Below are 16,145 nucleotides of genomic sequence, written 5' to 3' on the forward strand. Positions count from 1 at the left end.
CACAGGCTCAGTAGTTGTGACACAGGGGCTTAGTTGCCGCATGGCATATGGGCTCTTCCTGGATCAGGGATCAAGCCCTTGTCTCCTGCACTGGCATGCGGATTCTTTACCACTGAGCCACCAGGGAAGCCCTGGGGATATTTTTTAAGTTATCATTTGCTGATGCCTCACTGGGTACCAGGTACTGGCTTGCATGTCTCGTGCTCGTTTCATCCTCACAGCCAATCTTTTATAAGCTTTATTCAGATATAGTTGATACACAAAATTGCACACATGTAACACATACATCTTAATGAGTTTCCTCTTTTTTTTTTTAAGCTGGACGTCATGCGGGATCATAGTTCCCCCCACCAGGGTTTGAACCTGCGCCCCTGTAGTGAAAGTGAGTCTTAACCACTGGACCCCTAGGCAAGTCCCCTAAAAGCCAATTGTGCAGTAAGTTTTAGTGGCCCCTATTTTATGAATAAGGAAACTGGGATACAGAGAGGTTGAATACTTGCCAAAAATGACACAGTTAGTAGAGGAGCTCAGATCCAATTTCATTTCATTTAAGCCCAAACTCTTACCCACTTTGGTCTTGGGGCTCAGGCAGCCCTTCTTCTTTCCAGAGCCTCATACACCTCCCTCCACTCACCTACTCCCTCCCACCTGCTCGGGATCAAGATTGACAGGGTCCAGATGGACGTAGGCAGGTCTAATGAGATGTGAAGGGTATTGCTCACAGGGAGCCAAGAGTGGCTGGGAGAGCATCCCAGACTCCCGCATCCCCGCTTGAGATGTCAGGAGCACACAGCACAGCCGTGCATTAAAGATGAGCGCGGCTCCAGAGCCTGCGTCGTCAGGGAAGCTGTCCAGCTCCCGTCCCTCCTGCCTCTGCGGTTGGTGTGTCTGGTAAACCAGGCCCCTCAAGCAGCCCCATCATCCTTCTGGGTTTTCAGAACAAGTGACTTAGTTTTTCAATGCTTTCACTGTTTTTCTCCCTTAAAAAAAAAAAAAAAACTTGATTTCAAATAAAGGAGTGAAATTGTGCCATTTGCTGAGACTTGGGTGCACCTAGAGACTGTCATACAGAGTGAAGTAAGTCAGAAAGAGAAAATCAAACATTGTATTGTTGTTCAATTGCTAAGTCGTGTCCGACTTTTTGTGACCCCGTGGACTGCAGCATGCCAGGCTCCCCTGTCTTCCACTATCCTTTGGAGCTTGCTCAAACTCATGTCCACTGCATCGGTGATGCCATCCAACCATCTCAGCCTCTATCGTCCCCTTCTCCTCCTGCCCTCAATCTTTCCCAGCATCAGGGTGTTTTCCAATGAGTCAGTTCTTTGCATCAGGTGGCCAAAGTGTTGGAGCTTCCTTCCAATGAATATTCAGGACTGATGTCCTTTAGGATTGACTGGTTTGATTTTCTTGCAGTCCAAGGGACTCTCAAGTCTTCTCCAGCACCGCAGTTGGAAAGCATTAATCCTCTGGTGCTTGTGCAATCTAGAAAAAGGGTGTAGATGATCCTATCAGCAAGTGAGGCCCTCCAGAAGGCCCAGGTATTGACTTTCCCCACCCTTCCTTCCCACATCTCCTCCCCTCTGGGCCTGATGCTGATAATCAGGTTTCCAGGTTGGTCCTGGCTCTGGAAGACTGGCTGAGGCCCCGGGGCATCTGAGCTCATGATCTTCCTTCTTTCTTCATCAGGAAGTTCTGATGAACAATTCAGTGGCCGCCTCATCAAGTCCTTACTTCTGAAAGGCAGCCCATGATTGACAGGAGAGCCTGGCAGAGGCCAAGGCCACGGGCTTTTTATGGTGAATGTGACGTTTTTGTCAGGGACACGTTCTGAGGGGTTAACATCTCACTACAAAGGGACTTCCCTGTCCGTCCAGTGGTTAAGACTTAATCTTCCAATGCAGGGGGTGCCAGTTCGATCCCTGGTTGGGGAGATGGGATCCCACATGCCTTGAAGCCAAAACAAACAAAAGAGAGAAAAATATTATAACACATTCATTAAAGACTGGTCCACATTTAAAAAAAAAAAAAAAGGAAAGAAATCTTAAAAAAAAAAAAATACACCAAAGAAAGAGGTGTGCAGGTCTTAACTCAGGCCCACCAGCTCATGGACAAAGGAGCCTGGCAGGCTACAGCCCGTGTGGTCACAGAATAGTCAAACGTGATTTAAGGACTAAATAGCAACTAGCTCAGAGACTTGAATGCAACACAAAGCAAAGGGGGTTTGGGTTCTAAAAACCGCGTTTGAAATTTTCCTCCTTCAGGGAAAGCCTGAAACGGTGGGCTCTGAAGAGAAAACATCCCAGTAGTGTGTTGGGAGAAATTATGCAGGCACATTATTAGAATGTATCAGTTAAATGTAATTACATTGATAGCTGTTTAGTCACTCAGTTGTGTCCAGCTCTTTGTAACCCCATGCACTGTAGCCCCCGTCAGGCTCCTCTGTCCATGGGATTCTCCAGACAAGAATATTGGAGTGGGTTGCCATGTCCTTCTCCAGGGGATCGTCTTGGCCTGAACCCTGTCTTCTGCATTGGCAAGTGGGTTCTTTACCACTGAGCCACCAGGGGAGCCCCAATTACACTGATACTAGATTTTAAAATGCAATTCAAGTTTCTTGCTAGTAACAATGGCAGTGACTCATCCTATATGTCTTGAATAAGAGTTCTATTTCAGGAGAACTTTATTTTAAAATCAGATTTGAGAATCTGACTTCCATTCAGTCACCTAAACAGTACATGCTGCCCAGAAAGAATGAAATTGTGTTGCAGAGAGCTACGTGATGCAGTTAGAGCTTATGAGGGGAGTATGTGGGTTTTAATGGCTCCTTCTGATTTCTTGTTTCCTCAGAGTTGCTCCCAATAAGCTATTCCTCAGAGGACACAAAAAGGTTCTTTTTTGTTTCGGAAAAAAAAAAAAGTAACACATTTTATAAAGAATTATTATGGGGAACGTCACTGGTTAAGCCTCTGCACTTCTACTGCAGGGGCAATGGCTGGGAAGCTAAGATCCCACATGCCACTAGGCCAAAAACAAAAAAAGAATTATTGTGGTGCCAGCAATCAAGCAAACAGAATTGATTTTTTCATGATTTCCTAAAGTCAATTCAGACTGGTAAGAAGAATAAAACTGTTACCTGAAGAATACATCTGTCAGGTAACATTCACCAGATACCTAACGTGTGATCAAGGTGTGATCTCTAAGTGAGTCTAACATTTTAAAGATTAAAAAAAAGAACGGTAATTCATAGGTTCTTTCTCCAGGGATTCCTCTGCCTTCGAAGAAATAGTTGTGTATCTTATAGGTTAAATAGAGCTGAGCTTAGAGAAGGAACTTATGGTTACCAGCTGGGAAGAATAGGGGGAAGGGATACTTAGGGAGCATGGGTTGACATGTACACATGCTATGTTCACAATGGATAACCAATAAGGACCTACTGTAAGCACAGGGAACTCTGCTCAGTGTTAGGTGGCAGCCTGGATGGGAGGGGAGTTGGGGCGAGAACAGATACATGTATATGTATGGCTGAGTACCTTCGCTGTCCACCTGAAACCATCACAACATTGTCAATCAGCTAAGCTGCAATGTAAAATAAAGGTTTAATAAATAAGTAGAGCTGAGAAACAGAGGCATCAGAACACGCCTGGACAAAGCCAATGAGAAAAAGGCTCATACTCTTGGTGTCCAGCTGAGTGAATCCTCACAAACCCAACGCACCTGCTTAATCAGCATCAGATGAAAGAAACAGAACTAGAAGTCCTCATTCTCCCTCCCCAGGAGAACCAGCATCCTACTTCTAACACCACTGAAGAATTTCACCTGCATTTGTGCTTCTTGTAAATGGAATCCTGCGGCGTGTCCTCTTGTGTGCCTGCCTTCTTCCACACACGGCATGTCTGTGAGGCTCATCCATGTATTGAGAGCTGAGAGGCGGCTGGCTCTCTTTGTGCCGGCGGGTATTCCATTGTGTGAATGCACCACCATTTATTTCTCCATTCTACAGCTGATGGACATTTGGGTTGCTTCCAGTTCGGGGCTGTTATAAAGAGCCAGCTGCATGGGTTTTCACACTGGTTGCAGTGTGCTGGCCAGTGCCGGTCCCCCTCCTCAAGAGAAAGCTTCGTGAAGCCATTTGGAATGGCACCGGCCCCCGAGCTCCCCAGACAGCATTGTCAGACTCTGGCAGATGCAGATCTTAGAAGAGAAAGGCCGCAGCACTCCACCTGTGAAAACTGCCTCTTGTTTTCATGGAAAAAAAAAGTTTCTTTAAAAAAAAAAAAAAAAGATCAGCAACTGAGAACAGAAGTCAGCATTGTTTGCATAATCCCAGAGTCTTGAGCAGCTGGCCATGGGGAATTTGGATGGGAGATAATAAGGTAACTTATCTTATTGAAACAGGATACAGCCTAACAGTTCTTGAACAAGGACCAGGGTGTACCCAGGGAAGTGGGGAATCGTATAAGCTGGGAGAGGAAATGCTGCCAAGAAAGCCTAACTGAACCATCTCATCTCAGTGGGTGAAGGGTCTAAAATGAGGGCCAAAAGCCAAGATTCTTCATGCTGAAAGTTGTGAGCTAAAGTCTTCCCTGACTGAGCAGGTTCACATCACCACCCTGGACCACCTAGAGGATGCTGCCCGAACTTCCCATGAAATTCTGCTTCTCATTGGCAGAGAAGTGGTGATAAGTGCACCCTTCTAGGACTTTATGGTCGAAGAGACACCAGAATGGAAGTACAGGGAGCACTGAATAGAGGCTGATCAAATGCTATGTCCCCCACAGCGCCCATGGGTTGTGACTTAGATGGGACACAAATGTATTTGCTTAAATAGGCTATAAAGTGAGAATTGGGACTTCCAGGTGGCACTAGGGGTAAAGAACCCACCTGCCAATGCAGAAGACATAAGAAACGCAGATTCAATCCCTGGGTCTGGAAGATCCCCTGGAGGAGGGTATGGCAACCCACTCCAGTATTCTTGCCTGGGGAACCCCATGAACAGAGGAGCCTGGTGGGCTGCGGTCCGTAGGGTTGCAAAGAGTCTGACATAACTGAAGCGACTTGGCATGCACAAAGTGGGAATTAGAGGAAAGTCAGAAGATTGACCACTTGTTCCTTTCAAATATGCAAAAGCAAGTATGTGAAAAGAACACATTGGTGCCAGGCCAGAGTGGAAGGGTGGGAATCTGGGTACCCCTAAGACAGCAGATGATAGCCAAGAAATAGGATGGGGGGAGGGAGAAGGCTGTGTATGGGGTTGTCAGCCTGTCCATTCCACTTGGCTTCACTCTCTGCCTAGCTGACTCTGGGTACCAAGAGAAAAGCCTCTACCATCATTTGCATCTTTGAGTATTCTCGCCTGTCTGAACAAACCCGCTTACTCAGGCACTTGACCACCTGGTAAGGTTAACAGGCTAAGTCCTGAGGTCTCTGGATTTAGGGCTTCCCAGGTGGTTCAGACAGTAAAGAAGACCTGGGTTTGATCCCCGGGTTGGGAAGATCCCCTAGAGAAGGGAATGGCTACCTACTCCAGTGTTCTTGCCTGAAGAATCCCATGAACAGAGGAGCCTGGCAGGCTGCAATCCATGGAGGCCCAAAGAATCGAATACCACTGAGCAACTAACACTTTCTCAAGATTTTGGTGGCCCCTCCCCAGAGCTTCTCTGTTTGGGCCCTGAGGTGGTGAGTCCAAGACAGCCCTTCATTTTCTGCTGCAATTGGTGACAACAAGTTTGGATTTCATGCAAAAGATGGTGTTATCTTTGGAAATAAATGGCAGGTAGCACAGTGATGCTTTGAGGTCCTGCTGCCTGAAGCATCTCTCCTGCAGCTGTAGCTGGGTTTGGGGATGCCCTGCTGAGGTTTGCAGCTGGGTAGTCATCCTGGCCCATGAGAGGATATGGCAAACAGAAAAAATGAGTGCTCTGGCATCAGGCGGGAAAGTCACTCAGCTGGTTTCCCTATCCTGTGTGAGCCTGAGGATGGAATTCCAGCCCCAGTCATAACAATCCTTCATATTCACTCATGGATGTGATAATGCTTCCTGGTCCTCAAAGCTACTAATTTCATCCCAACATGAAGGAGATATGGTGCATCTCTTTACACCCATTTTACAAATGCATGCTAAGTTGCTTCAGTTATATCTGACTCTTTGCAACCCCATGGACTATAGCCCACCAGGCTCCTCTGTCCGTGGGGTTCTCCAGGCAAGAATACTGGAGTGGATCGCCATGCCCTTCTTCAGGGGATCTTCCTGATCCAGGGGTTGAACCCACGTCTCTTACATCTCCTGCACTGGCAGGCAGCTTCTTTACCACTAGGGCCACAAATAAACAGGCAAACCCAGAGACAGGAGATGATTGGCTGGTGTAGGAAGAGCCATGGGTCTTAGGTCCAGGATTCCTCCCAGAGACAGGAGATGATTGGCTGGTGTAGGAAGAGCTGTGGGTCATAGGTCCAGGATTCCTCCCAGAGACAGGAGATGATTGGCTGGTGTAGGAAGAGCCATGGGTCTTAGGTCCAGGATTCCTGGATGTGCTCACCAGACCACACCTTCCAGAAGGACAGACATGAGTCTCTGACACAGGCAGGCATAACTGACTTTCAGTCTCCATATTACCAAACCCTGGATTTAGGGGTCAGATGGCAGTGACTGATGCCCACGTGGGGAGGATTAGCTTGTTGCTTCCTGGGCTTCTCTTGTGGCTCAAAGGATCCACCTGCAATGCAGGAGACTCCAGTTCTATTCCTGGATTGGGAAGATCCCCTGGAAAAGGAAAAGGCTACCCACTCCAGTTGCAAAGAGTCAGACACGACTGAGCTACTTTCACTTCACTTCCTGTCTAAGAAAGTGAGGTTGACACCCACCTGTGAAGGAAAAACACGGGCAGATGTCGGCCCAGCGCTCCACGTCCTTCCTGTTGGCACGAGGTTTATGCCACACGTGGTGTAATGGGACCGGTTTCAAGTCGATTTTTAGAAACGTGTGAATTAGAAAGAATTTAACTTCACACAGCACAGGGGAGCAGTGGAGTTTAAGTTAAGAGTTTAAGTTTAACTGCATTTGTTTGTTTTGAGTTTGAAGTCCCTTTTCACCAGAAGACGGTCCAAAAATCCCTGTGTACCTTTTCTTGCTTAAACCTCTGCCCACTGTGTTCTGTCAGTCCCGGTTCAGACAAATCTGCAAGCCTGTGATATGGGTAATTTGGAATAATTCATGATCATTACCGTTTTGAAGGAAAAGCTATGGTCACTTCTCTTCTGGCTCAGATCAGATCATAGACTATATATAATTAAGGGAGATCAGTCTTAGGTGTTCTTTGGAAGGAATGATGCTAAAGCTGAAAGTCCAGTACTTTGGCCACTTCATGCAAAGAGTTGACTCATTGGAAAAGTTTCTGATGCTGGGAGGGATTGAGGGCAGGAGGAGAAGGGGACGACAGAGGATGAGATGGCTGGATGGCATCACCGACTCGATGGATGTGAGTCTGAGTGAACTCCGGGAGTTGGTGATGGACAGGGAGGCCTGGTGTGCTGCAATCCATGGGGTCGCAAAGAGTCAGACACGACTGAGCGACTGAACTGAACTGAAGAAAAGCCAATGAAGGAATCCTCTGATCGCATTGATCGTGGTAGAAGCAAAAGTCAAATCAGTCCCTCCATGATCAGCATTTCTCATGGTGTACACAATAAACTTGTTAGACTGAAAAAAAAGACAGTGAGGTGAACAGATTTGAGGGGCGTTCGGGTGGTGGAACAAGCAAGAGTCGGTGACAAACTGCCGGTGGGGAGAGAAGTGGAGATGCCCCTGGGTTTGGGTCTGGTTCTGATGATCACCGTCACCCTTGATTGGAGGGGAAAACCAACTTGGTTTCAGCAGTCATCGCTCATTTATTCCATGACAAACCTGAAGAGCTGTAAGCTCGGAGCGCTTTGTCAGAGGCAGAATCACGTGGGGCTGGAGGAATTGATGTCAGAAATCAGTTCCCCTGAAGGATAAAGGATGTGCTTAAAAGTCCTCCTGGCTGCCCACCGTGTTTGCGTAAGATTGGGGCTCCTCCCCAAGAAAGCCCTGGGAGCCGGCCTCTGCAGACCTCCCTGCCTCCTCTCCCATTCTCTCCTGACCTCCAGCCTGGGGTCACCGCCAACCCTGCAATCTTTCCAATCTGTGGGTTTGAGGCAGGTGTGGAATTCTCTTCATGGTCCCCAAATATCACCTCCTAGAAGAGACCTCCCCCCACCTCCCTCTCAGGCCACCCTCTAACCAGTTTCTCTGGTAGGCTTTCTTAACAGTACTTAACATTCTGAGAAACTCCCTAATTTATTTGTCAGCATGTCTGTTAACCACTTCCCCAAACACGTTTGTTTTTGGGGTTTTTTTGGTTGTTTTTTTTTTTTCTGGAGTATAGTTGATTCACAACGTCATGTTAGTTTCAGATATATGGCAAAGGGATTCAGTTATAAATATACATATGTGTGTGCATGTGTGCGAAGGTGCTTCAGTCACGTCCGACTCTGTGACCCTGTGGACTGTAGCCGGCCCCCTTCTCCCCACCGCCCCGACTCCTCTGTCTATGGGATTCTCCAGTCAAGAATAGTGACTGGGTTGCCATGACCTCCTCCAGGGCATCTTCCCAATCCAAGGATCGAACCAGTGTCTCTTATGTCTCCTGCATCGGCAGACAGATTCTTTACCACTAGTACCACCTGGGAAGCCCCAGGTATAAGTATAGATCTATTCTTTTTCAAATTCTTTCCCCTTATAACTTATTATGAAATATTGAATATAGTTCCCTAACCAACAGCAGATCCTTGTTGGTTGACTATTTTATATAAAGCAGTGCTGCCCACCACATTTCATGTTCCATGTTAGAAGGCAAAAGCTGAGCAAGACTGTGGGCCTGGGGGCACCCTGGTAGAGACGGAGAGAAGTGCTATACATCTGAAACTAACATGACAGTGTGAACCAACTATACTCCAGAAAAAAACCAACAACCACTTTTTAGGGTGACGTGTGGGAGGCAGAGCTGACGGTGTCTGTGGATCAGCCTTCAAGGCCTGCGTGGTTGATGGTGCTCATCACCCACCCAGGTTCCCCCAGCAGAGGGTGAGATGTGGGTAGAAAAGGCCTGAGACGGGCTTTTTGCTTACTGAGTCTGTGGCGCTTGAGGCATCCAAGGGGCCCCGCTGGGTGTGCAGAGGGCCCCTGGGTCTGGGCTCAGCAGAGAACTCTGGGCTGGCGTGTAACTATGAGAGTCACGTGTGCTGTTGTGGATGGGCACAGAGGGTGTGGATGATGGGGCCGAGTGGAGGTGGAAGAGGGAGGCAGTGGGGGATCCTGGGCTTGAAAAGGAGTCAAGAAATGGAGGAAGAAAACCAGGCACAGTGGCCAAAGACGGAAGAGTGTGCTGGGGTGTGGGGGGCCTCTCGGGGCTCTAGAGTGGGACCCCTCAGGAAGGTCACTTCCCACCCTGACTGTGGGGCTTTCCAAGTGACATGGCCTTTATGAGTGCTAACATGCCAAGGCTCCACGAGAACCCTGTCTGTTACTTTCCCCCAGGCTTCAGAGGAGGAACTCAAGCACACAGAGGGTGAAAGGCTCCCCTCCGTCACCAGCCAGCGAGTGGAGGGCTCAGGGTTCAGCCCAGAGTCCATGGGCTTTATCACCACATGTCCTAACGTCCCATCCCCACCCCCACGTTTCGCAGGCTCCCCTTTCGACCGTGCTGGTCCAATATCAGACAATTTGCAATTGCCAAACATCGTCTTTAGCAATCAAGGCAGCTCTGACTGTAAACACAAGATATGAGCCAATCTCCTCTGAAGACTTTGGTTAAACCTGTGATGCAATCTTGGTTCTTTTTTTTTTTTAAATTCCTTTGTTACTGTCTGGGATCATTCTCAAGCTCTGGGAGGCTTTGAAGAAGCTTCTGAAGTCAGGATCCCTTCCCGGGACCCCCGGGCCTTGTGGGTCCTCCTTTCCCATCTGGCTCGAGGTGGCAGGAGCCCTGAGTCAGATCCGCAGGTACATTCAGGTGAAAGCAGCTGCCCACCCAGCGGCACTGGCCACCCCTGCACACGGCTGCTGGGCTCCTCGACCTGCCTCACTGGGCCTGTCTCAGTAATGAACTGGATGAGAAGGTGCTAACTCAGGCGGTCCCTCATGTCTTTGTTTGACCTTGACAGTTCCTCTTCTTAACAAGCTGACCTTCAGCATCCTTCAAAGCACTCCTTTCCTCTAACACTGATGACAAACATCTCTTTGCTGCCACTCCCCTCACAATTTCAAGAGAGCTTCTTTAAACATGTGAAAACCTGCAATGTGAATGGAAAAAAAAATCCTAATGGGCATTTAGTCTTGTCTTTCACCAGACTCAATAGAAGTTTCCCTTTGGTTTCATCAAATACCAGAATAGCCAGCCCTCGTGTGTAAATTTAGTCCCTTGGTATTCAAATAACACTGTGTGATTCGGTGGAAAATCATGTGTTTCTTATCATGAAATACAAGCGTACTGAAAACATCAAATTGTGATCGTGCAAGCTTTTCTAATAGCCTATTGGAACCTCCTTCACTTCAGAAATGACACACTTTGGGATAGAACTTCCCTTTTAAAAACCACATAAACTCCCCACCCGTTCCCCTTCCAACACTTCAGTGGGATTACGTAGTAGTTTTCTTTCGCACTTCAATTCTTTACATCAAACATTACCCAGCTCTACAAAGTACACAGGAATGCAGTCATACTGGAGGAGAGTCACTTTGGTAATTATTATTATTATTTTGCTTTTAAAGGTTATATCCATTCACTATTTCTACCATTCAGCTCACAGTAATCAGGATCTGTCTGGAAAATGTGTTATAGCCCCACGATCACTCTTGCCTGGAAAATCCATGGACGGAGGAGCCTGGTGGGCTGCAGTCCATGGGGTCGCTAAGAGTAGGATACGACTGAGCGACTTCACTTTCACTTTTCACTTTCATGCATTGGAGAAGGAAATGGCACCCCACTCCAGTGTTCTTGCCTGGAGAATCCAAGGGACGGAGGAGCCTGGTGGGCTGCCATCTATGGGGTCGCACAGAGTCGGACACGACTGAAGCGACTTAGCAGCAGCAGCAGCAGCAGCAGCAGCCCCATGATCAGTACCCAGAGAGAAATGTGTTTGCCTTTTGCATTGATGGAATAATTACATGGACTATGTCATTAAACAAAACAAAACAGAAAAGCAACTCGGGACTGGTGTCCAGTGGTTAAGACTCTGTGCTTCCAATGCAGAGGGTGTAAGTTTGATCCCTGATTGAGGAACTAAGATCCCTCTCACTAGAGGCCAAGAAAAATAGGAAAGAAAAAAAGGCAATTTGATGTTATGACTGCATTTTTTGTAGAAATCTTTCCTTTGGTCAGACTGATTAATCTCACTGACCAATTAATCTGACACTGATTGCTCATTCATTCTCAGAAACAAATTGTAGGGAAAACTTGCAAAACTTCCCTGAAGACTCACCTGGACTTGGTCTGGCTTTTTTTTTTTTTTAATCAGTTAATGTTTATTTGGCCGCACCTTGTGTCATGTGGAATCTTAGTTCCCTGGTATTGAGCCTCTGCATCTGAGGCACAGAGTCTTAACCACTGGATGGCCAGGGAAGTCCCCCGTCTGGCTTCTGACCCTTTCTCTGAATTTACGTTCATGATGGTGGTTCTCAACCACAAGTCTGACTGGCTGGCACTTCTCTTATGCTGCCAGTCTCAATGGCTGTGGACGCTGAGGACGTGGGTGCAAAATCTTCCTATACGATCAACCATCTAAAGCAGAAACTTTTGTAGAGGGTCTTCCTTGATCTCCCCCTCCCCTGCCTCCCCCTACAGCCAATCAATCACCCAGTCCTATCCATTCTGCCTCTTGAACTACTCCTCTCCCCTGCTTCTCTCCATGGCCTTAGCCTGGCTCAGTCTCCATCACCCTTAGCCTCAACTAGTCTCCCAAGTGGTCTCCTTGCTTCTATGTATGGGATCAATCTATAGAAGGGCTCCTTTAAAAATGTAGTGCCCACCCCGGTATTCTTGCCCAGAGAATCCCATGGACAGAGGAGCCTGGCGGGCTATAGTCCATGGGGTCTCAAGAGTCAGATGTGACTTAGCAACTAAACCACCTGTTGAACAGCACTCCAGGCCATCCATCACCTGTAGGGTACAGCAGAGGTCCCCCTTCATCGCCCTGAAGCCCCCTCTGTGACACGATCTGGCCCTACCTTCTTCCCGGGCATGCCTCCTACACTCCCAGCATCTCACACAGCCTGAGCCCTACACGTGTCATGAGCTGGCTCTCTTTCTGTGCCGTGACCCTGGGCTTCACTTTTGCCTCTCTTCCCTGGGTTCCTGGTTACAGCCTCCAGAAACTTGCTCATCTTTGCTCTGTACCCCACCCTACCCCCACTCACTCCTCCAGGTCCCCCCGAGTGCCTGGCTCCCAGGCTCGCCAGAAACCCTACACTTGGAACTTCTCTCTGGGTCTACCTCATCTTCCAGACCAGCATCCTTGTGGATGAGGGCAAGCTGTGTTTATTTTTCCCCCCGTATCTCCAGCCCAGGACAGAGTCTGTCACAAAGCAGGGATTCACTAAACTCTTGTTCCTTGATGATGGGGTTGGGGTTCAAGGTGGTTCTTAGGGTACTGAGCTTCCATCTTTATCCCCTAGAAAGCACCATTCAGGTTTCCACAAATTTTGGTTCAGATTTCATGCTTAAAAAGTTGTTAAGCTATTTTTAATATTGTAGTGTAATAGGTTCAAATGTGTTACTGACAAACATGTGACATGCTGCTGATTGATTGGCAAACTAAGAAGTGTGTTGCAAAGAAAAGTTATCTTTGTAAAGGCTGAATATATGTCATTGGCTGGTTCCTTAAATCCCAAGGTTATAAGGCTGGTTATTTTTAAAAAACTGTTACCGTTTACTACCATTTGTGTGAATTAGAAATTTCTTATTACAATGTGACTACAGCAAACGGCGGAAATCAACTAGACCCTGAGGCTGGTATCAGATTGCAATGGTTTCCCATAACCACAATTTCTATTTTTTCCCATTTATTAAAACAGGCTATAATTCTCACTGGCTGGCTTCACGATGTGTGAGTACCATAGGTCTGAATGGAAATGTGTGCCAATGAAATGTCAGCAGCCCCTTGATATTTTAGGACTTTCCCTAAAGCATTGTTTGAAAGATGGGCTTAGCTATTTCTTTAAGAGTTTGGAAACTATTGGCCAAGAAAAGGGTCCTGGGCTGAGGCTGCCAAGAGATTCAGCTCTCAATTCTCGCCCACCTCCCCCCGCCCCCCCCTCCCCCCGAAAAAATAGGCAGCTGCCTGGGACTGGTCTGGAAGGGCAATGGAAGAGCAGCAGAAACTGGGAAGAACTTGTCAGAGTTCTACTGAGAGGATCAGAGAATAGCGTGGAGCAGCTCTGCATCCCTTCTAGGGGACTTCTAACTTCCTCCAGGATCCCCGACCTCCTCCAGCATCCCTGACCTCCTTCAGCATCCCTGACCTCCTCCAGCATCCATCACCCCTTCCATTATCCCTAACCTCGAAGGACTGTAGGTCAGCTCATTGCCTGCTTCACAGTGACGTCCGCTCGGCAGGAAGACAAATGATGGAAGGACAGATGCTCACCGCCCACGTGCTGCCTGCTGGGAGGACAGTTCCTGTCCCTCCACATCTGCAAAGGGACTTCCAAAGGAGCAGAGGTGAGAGGAAGCTGGGCCTCAGGCTCTTTAAGGGAACCTGGGTGAGCTAAATGGAATTCAGTGACTGCCAGCATTTGGGGGCAGCACACAGATCCCTTTCTCCTCCCACTGTTCCTCCTAGATGTCAAGCCAAGCTGCTACTGTGGGTTAGCTGTCCACCTGGGCTTGGTGCCCTTCTCCCTGGTTCTGGGAAATTTTGTGCTTTCTCATTTAACAAATGGAAAGTGAGTCCTATGTCTGGAGTTTCTACAGCCGTGCTTGTGGTAGCCATTCTCTTCTCCAGGGGATCTTCCCGACCCAGGAATCAAATCCAGGTCTCCGGCATTGCAGGTGGATTCTTTAGCATCTGAGACACCAGGGAGGCCCTCATGCTTGCCCAAGTACCACCTGAAAAAAGTCCTTCGCTCAGGTTCTGGTTTCCCTTCAAGCTACTGTCCTGTCTCGTCCCTGCACTTCAGACTGAAACTTCCTGAAATGAGGCTTCTCCACCCCTGGCCCATCGCGTCATCCTCCTCACACCCTGACTGCCCCAGGTTTCCCCTGCTGCACCAATGACATTATTCTCAAAGGTCATCAGTGACTGCCTGGTGTTGAAAGCCAGCAGCTTTCCGTAAACCCTGCGTCCCCGCTGATGGTTCACATCCCTCCTCCTCCTGCGGACTCTCTGTTCTGTGACTTGAACTCCTGCTTCCCCCTCTGCCTCCCTGACCACTTCTAGCCAGTCTCCAGGGGCTTTTCTGCCTCTTGTTCTCAAGGGTTTCTTAGGGCTGCTGGAATGAGGTACCACTCAGAGATTGAACCTGGGTCTCCTGTATTGCAGGAAAATTCTTTACCGCTGAGTCACCAGGAATACATTTGTTTTTTATTGGCATATAGTTGATTTGCAATGTTTCAGGTGTACAACAGAGTGATTCTACGCCTTTATATCTGCTGATCCCAGACTCCTAATGGATCCCTCCCCCACCCTCTTTCCCCTCTGGTAACCTTAAACTTATTTTCTGTGTCTGTGAGTCTGTCTCTGTTTTGTAAATAAGTTCCTTTGTATCATTTCTTAGGTTCCGCGTATAAGTAATGGTTATTTGTCTTCCTCTGTCTGACTTAATATGATCATCTCTAGGTCCATCCACGTTGCTGCAGATGGCATTATTTCATTCTTTTTTATGGCTGAGTAGTATTTAAAACCAAGCCCGGGGCCCTTCAGAGACGGTCATAAGCCCTAAGGCAGGCCAGCCTCCCCACCCTGTTACCCCTGGCCCCAAGTCCCCCTGCACCCCACCCCCATCGATGTCCTGGGTTTCCACCAGGGCCTCCTGGCACCCCACCTCCTTCCCCTGCCCCCTGCTACCCATCCCTCACCGTCCACACAAGACATCCGCTGCTCAAAGCCTTTGGCATATCCTCACTTCCTCCCACACTGGGCACCGCCTCTCAGGACAGCACTTAAGGCCCTGATTTCCTGACTTGACTCCTACTCAGCCGGACACAGAGCTTGGGGTGAGTGCTGTGGCCCCTCCCCTTGACTGTCCTCTGCAAGGCTGGCCCTCCAAGCCCTGTCTCTCTGAAACCCTACCCCATCCTGTCTGTATCAGCAGAACCTCTCCAAACACCAGGGCCTTCCTCTTCCAAGTGTTTCCTGGCCTCTGACCTGGGTCTGATGGCTTCTTTCCGGTCAGCCCCACGCATCCTGCAAGGGCTGGAGTGCTGTCAGCCATTAAGCCTCCCACACCCCAGGGGCAGGCTCCATCTCTTTCCCCGGGGGCTTAGCTGGGCTGGCAGCCTTACGCCCTGTGACTTGCACTGGCAAGTGGTAGTCTGGGGCCCCACCTCAATGGTTTGGCTCAGCTGCCGGGCCTGTCCCGGGCCTTGTGGGGCTGGCCCTCCTGCATTTCGCCTGAGCCCGCACTAGACAATGAACCCTTAGAAAGAGAAGGATCTTTTTCATCTTTGTTTTCCTCAGGGCACTTGCCTTCAGCCCATATTGTTTCTGTGATGGAGCAGGAAGTTTTGAAACATTGGGTTAGCCCAGGAAGATGTAGTGACCAAATATATCACCTTATGTTTCCAAAAACTCAACCAATTAAGGATTCTTTGGTGTGACAACAGTCCCTTTCAAAAGCAATGTCCTTCGGGGACCATTCAGGGAATCATGCTTGATTTAACAAATGCCTGCCTGTCTTCCAAATGAGATCCCTGGGGGTGGGGGGGAGGGGAGGGGGGGTCTCTGATGGGAGGTCCAGCTTCCCCGACTCTAACACTTTCATTGAGTTTTGTGTTAACTGCTGTCTGCATCTCACACTCCTCACTCCCCAGGCTAGGCCATCAAAACTGAAGGAGAAGGCCAGATTTGCTGGTCTCCCGATAATTTCCTTCTCTCTGGCGCTGGGGGAGTCAACTTCTTCCAGAACTTCTGTG

The 16,145-nt window shown here is 48.5% G+C and overlaps 2 long non-coding RNA genes across 3 annotated transcripts in view; one reads left to right on the forward strand and one right to left on the reverse strand.

Annotated features, from left to right (window-relative positions):
- Nucleotides 1–223: 223 nt before the first annotated feature.
- On the reverse strand, nt 224–8,375 carry LOC133256750 (uncharacterized). Its single transcript, XR_009739283.1, has 2 exons — nt 3,817–8,375; nt 224–1,947 (listed from the first exon to the last, which is right to left on the reverse strand). It is a non-coding gene; the product is annotated as an uncharacterized LOC133256750 (long non-coding RNA).
- Nucleotides 8,376–9,299: 924 nt separating this feature from the next.
- LOC133256749 (uncharacterized) overlaps nt 9,300–16,145 on the forward strand; it is a 34,607-nt gene continuing 27,761 nt past the window's right edge. Inside the window, exons 1-3 of one of the 2 annotated variants that reach the window (XR_009739282.1) lie at nt 9,846–10,756; nt 13,088–13,119; nt 13,466–15,227. This is a non-coding gene — a long non-coding RNA (uncharacterized LOC133256749). Of the gene's footprint in view, nt 10,757–13,087; nt 15,228–16,145 lie in introns of both variants that reach the window. The other variant, XR_009739281.1, reaches the window with a different exon arrangement.

The sequence above is a fragment of the Bos javanicus genome, chromosome 11 (genome assembly GCF_032452875.1).
Source record: "Bos javanicus breed banteng chromosome 11, ARS-OSU_banteng_1.0, whole genome shotgun sequence".
In the NCBI taxonomy this organism is placed as follows: Eukaryota; Metazoa; Chordata; class Mammalia; order Artiodactyla; family Bovidae; genus Bos; species Bos javanicus.